The sequence below is a fragment of the Pristiophorus japonicus genome, unplaced genomic scaffold (assembly GCF_044704955.1).
Source record: "Pristiophorus japonicus isolate sPriJap1 unplaced genomic scaffold, sPriJap1.hap1 HAP1_SCAFFOLD_1428, whole genome shotgun sequence".
Taxonomy (NCBI): domain Eukaryota; kingdom Metazoa; phylum Chordata; class Chondrichthyes; family Pristiophoridae; genus Pristiophorus; species Pristiophorus japonicus.
The window spans coordinates 33,750-39,202 of record NW_027251101.1 but is presented as its reverse complement, the minus strand read 5'-3'; positions in this window follow the sequence as shown (position 1 = coordinate 39,202).

Sequence of the window (5,453 nt, the reverse complement as noted above, 5' to 3'; positions counted from 1 at the left end):
TTGAGGTGTATAAAATTATGAGGGGCCTAGATAGAGTGGATAGGAAGGACCTATTTCCCCTAACAAGGGGGTCAACAACTAGGGAGCATAGATTTAATGTAATTGGTAGGTGGTTTAGAGGGGATTTCTTTTCACATAGAGGATGGTGGGGGTCTGGAACTCGCTGCCTGAAAGGGTGGTAGAGGCAGAAACCCTCACCACATTTAAAAAGTATCTAGCTATGCACTTGAAGTGCTGTAACCTACAGGGCTACGGACCAAGAGCTGGAAAGTGGGATGAGCTCTTTGTCGGCCGGCACGGACACGATGGGCCGAAATGGCTTTCTTCCGTGCTGTAAATTTCTGTGTTTTAACTGGCCATATTGAACACAAGAGTTCTGACCAAGGGTCATCGACCCGAAACATTAACTCTGTTTCTCTCTCCACCGATGCTGCCTGACCCGGAGTATTTCCAGCATTTTCTGTTTTTATTTCAGATTTCCAGCATTCGCAGTATTTTGCTTTTGTATCATTGTTTAATTCACTGCCATTTCTCTTCCACGTTGAAGAAGTTCTGCTCTTCCCTCAGATAGGATTTCTGTTTGTCTCTTTTACTTTATTCAGCTTCAGTGCTTTCCGTTCCTTCTCGTGTTTGATCAGGTGTCGACCAACACCCACCGCCAGTTCTGACCAAGGGTCGCCAACCTGAAACGTTAACTGTTTCTCTCTCCACAGATGCTGCCTGACCCGCTGAGTAGTTCCAGCATTTTCTGTTAGTATTTCAGATTTCCAGCATCCGCAGTATTTTGCTTTTGTAAAGTATTCTAAACAACGGTAGGTCCGTCATTTAAGGTTACAGCAGTGCAGTGGTTAAATTGGTAATCCAGAGAATGAGAGTAAATCGCACCGCGGCAGTTTGAGAATTTGAATTCAGTTAAAATAAATGTGGAAATAAAATTAAAAACAGGAATCAGAAGTGACCATGAAGCTGGGATCCTCCCGACTCTGCTCGTCACAGTCCTGCAGATCAATGTACCACCAGCAGGGAGCACACCAGAGCTGTGCACTGGTAACCTGTGGTTAGCTGGTTAAACTGGTAACCTGTGGTTAGCTGGTTAATCTCCAACTACTCATACTTGGGGCGTGCTAAACTTAGTAGACTCGAGTCCATGATCGGATCAGCCATGATCGTATTAAATGGCGGAGCAGGCTCGAGGGGCCATAAGGCCTACTCCTGCTCCTATTGCTATTTTCTTATGTAGGCTGTACCTGAGCTCTCAATTCTCAGGTAAGTAGGGTGCTTCCCTATAGGAAGGGAGGATACACTCTGTATCAGGCACTCACAGAGCTGTGTAACTTGGGTCAGAGAATCAGATGGGTTTTCTGTAGGTGCTGGGTACTCAAGGGACAAGACATTCTTGTGGCCTCTCTCAATGAGATGAGGAATTTTAATGAATTATCAGCAGCTTCCCAGTGACATGGATATAACAGCGGCATCACCAACAGAACGGGACAGGAAATGAGAGAGACATTTACAGAAAGCGCACATTTTACGCAGGATTTTTAACATGTTTATTGACGTTTGCGTCTGTGCTGCAGACTTCAGCAGAGTAGGAACCGAGACGAGACTGGCTGCAGCCCGATTCATGCCAGCGGACAGCCGCCATCGATCCTGTTAGTCCAAGCTGGATTCAAAGCCACGGACTGCAACTTCATTCAATAGAAATGTTCAAAATCATGAAGAGTTTTGACAGAGTAAATGAGAATCTGTTGCTAGTGGCAGGTGGGTCGGTAACTATAGGAACATGAGTAGGCCATGATCTGTGACATAATTCCATATACCCACCGTTGGCCCATATCCCTTAATACCTTTGGTTAACAAAAATCTTATCAATCTCCGATTTAAAATTAACAATTGACCCAGCATCAATTGCCATTTGCAAAAGTTCCAAACCTCTACCACCCTTTGTGTGTAGAAGTGTTTCCTAATTTCACTCGAAAGGTCTGCTCTAATTTTTAGATTATACCCCCTAGTCCTAGAATCCCCAATCAGCAGAAATAGTTTATCTCTAGCGACCCGATCTGTTCCCCTTAATAACTTGAAAACTTCAATCAGATCACCCCATAACCTTGTAAATCCTAGGGAATACAACCCTAATTTGTGTAATCCCTCCTCGTAATTTAACCCTTGAAATCCAGCTATCATGTTGGTAAACCTACTCCCTCCAAGGCCAATATATCCTTCGTAAGGTGTGGTGCCCGGAACTGCTCACAGTGCTCCAGGTGTGGTCTAACATTTTACGCAGGATTCTGTACATGTTCACGACATGATCTATGTGCCTGGACCTCCATGTCCCTTTGGACCGCCACTGTTTGTAGGTTTTCAGAGGATCAGGCGACACAGATTTGGTCAAAGTATCAAGAGTGCGAGATGAGAATTCTTTGGACATGGCGAGTTGTTGTGAACGCGCTGCCTGAAAGGGCGGTGGAAGTGGATTCAATAGTAACTTTCAAAAGGGAACTGGATAAATACTTGAAAAGGAAAATTTACGGGCTGTGGGGAGTGGGACTAATCGGATAAGCTCTTTCTCAGACACCATTGGCCGAATGCTCTCCTTCTGTGCTGTATGATTCGAACATTGAAACTTTTCACTTAATATGAAAATAGATGGATTTCAGACAGCAGGGGGCGCTGCAACTGGCCTCAGTGCCCTTGGGCCTGGCAGGAACCTGTATATGGGCAACGGGTGCAGACAGGATTTGGCTGGGCTGTGATGCTTTGTGAGGCCGTGCAGCCTGACATCGAGGCTCACACATGACGGAGGGGCAATTGGATAATGTGCAGGAGGGCAATGAGCTCCCAGGGAACAGGAGATCAGCACCTGGCCCGGGGGGTGGGGGGAATGAGAAAAAACCCTTTCCTGTGGCTGGAGGCCGGGAGGAGCTGCTGCAGGACTATGAGCAGATTTACCTCAGATCAAGTTGAAAATTGTCCCAAATAATGGTTAATATTTGAGCGGCCCAACTCACACCTGTTGCAGTGAAGTGCTGAATTGGTTGTGAGTATGGTGGGCCAAATGACGACCTCCTACACTGTTTAACCCGTGATCAGGAAATCCCCAATTATTGTGTATTTGTTTAATTTCAAGCTTTAAGAAAAAGACAGAGACGGTAGGTTATTTTTTTGTACAATGTCTATTTAGGCTGTATCGTAAATGAAGAACAGAACACACTGTATATAAGATAAATCTATTTACATAACCCGTCCCCCTACCAATGCTGGTCGATAATCACACACCGTCCTGGTCTGGTGCACAAAGCACGCAGTTTAAAATGTCAAACTCTTACATGGAAAAAGCTGCTCAAAGTGGTCACCTTACAGGCAACCACAACTCGACTCAACAGGCTCAGTTTGATTGGCTGCTCGGAGCATGGTGTCTGGGGTAACAGGAGATCCAGCGGTGCCTGAATTCACCCCCCAGGCTCCCGTTACTCTGCATCCAGTTGGTGTCAAGACTACGCCTGGAGCCTGCCTCAAGCAAAAACCCTGCCCACAGTTACATCTGCAACCTGACGCCTGGGTTACACCACCACTCCTGGCTCAGCGCACACTCAGACCCAGTGATATAGACTGCCTGCATGGCCCAGGTGTCCAAGGATAATTCTCACATACACTCGCACCTCACGTACAGATGGGGGAGGAGAGAACACCTAACAAGAAGACGAGGCTCAGCTCAGTCCTCCCCCAGACACCCAAGTTTATTTGAAACTAAGTTCATCCCTCAAATGCAACGTGTCCACAATTCCAGCTTTGGGAGTTGCCCCGCCAAAGCCTGTGGCCAACCAGTTCCCCGTTTACAATCTGTTTGGAGTGGAGATTATTGGATCAAATGACTGATGTGAATAAACAGCCGCGGGAAATCATTCTCAGCTCTCACCCACCACCCCCCCCCGCTACAGCGTCGAAATATGGTGTCCCACAAAGAGCTTGTATTTCTTCAGCGCGTTTTCACAACCTCAGTACGTCCATAGCTCAGCTATGAAGGCCCCAGCTGTCGAACAGCCAGTCAACACTCAGGGCCTGGGCTCATATACTAGGCGGGTGTCCCTGGAGGACAGGCTGCGATCCTGGAGGAGTCAATACCTCGGAGAGCAAAGGGTAAAGAGCAAAACCCTTAGACACATTCAACACAAGGCTCGGAAAGGCTGCTTTGTTCCACTCTGATTAGCTCAGAAAATGAGCAAGTCTAGCACCCAGAGGGATCTACTAACTCACCCTCCCACCCAGGCACAGAGGGATCTACTCCCCCCAGGGGGATCTACTTACCCTCCTACCCAGACACTGAGGGATCCACTAACTTCCAAAGGGATCTACTTACCCTCCCACTCAGATAGGGATCTACTCACTGTTCACCTAGACACCAAGTAATCGACTCACCCACCAAAGGGATCTACTCAGAGATCTACTCACCCTCCCACCTAGACATTGAGTGATCGCCTTTTTCACCCAGACACAGAGGGATCTACTCACCCACCTCGCTCATTAACAATCTATGTAGAAATGGCCTCTAGTGGGAAGAAACACACTGTAGGCTTGCAATGTGACGGATTTTTCCTTTGAGATACGAGTGTGGCCTTGTGCCTGTGGAATAGTCCTGTTCCCAGCCCTCTACATCCCCACTGAGATGCAGGGCACTCCCCAGGCAGTGAAATTCCTCCATTCTCTAATTAAAGTCAGCAAGAGGTTAAAAAACAAATTTTTTTTTTTTACAATCACCAAATATTTTCACGACAAATGGAGGAAGCCTCTCTCTCCCAGACCCAGGTCCCCAGCTCTGTCCTGCAGTGAGTGTGACAGAGCATTGCTCTCTCCCTCAGCAGGAGAGGGGTCAGGGTTGGTGTCTGGGTCCCCCAGTCTCTCGGGGTCCACACAGGGGGCGGGGCTCCCACCCTCATTAAAAAATCTGACCACACTCAGCCTGCCTGCACTGGCGAGGAATGTGATTAGTGTTCAGGGCTTCCTGCCCTGTATGGAGCATGGGCCTGGACAAACCAAGGTTAGTTGGGATTGCCCACTGCTCCCACTGTCAGGGGGTGGACCAGCCCACTGTCTGGGGGTGGGGGAGGCGGACCAGCCCACTGTCTGGGGGTGGGGGGGCGGACCAGCCCACTGTCTGGGGGTGGGGGGGCGGACCAGCCCACTGTCTGGGGGTGGGGGGGCGGACCAGCCCACTGTCTGGGGGTGGGGGGGCGGACCAGCCCACTGTCTGGGGGTGGGGGGGCGGACCAGCCCACTGTCTGGGGGTGGGGGGGCGGACCAGCCCACTGTCTGGGGGTGGGGGGGCGGACCAGCCCACTGTCTGGGGGTGGGGGCGGACCAGCCCACTGTCTGGGGGTGGGGGGGGGGGGGGCGGACCAGCCCACTGTCTGGGGGTGGGGGCGGACCAGCCCACTGTCTGGGGGTGGGGGGGGGGG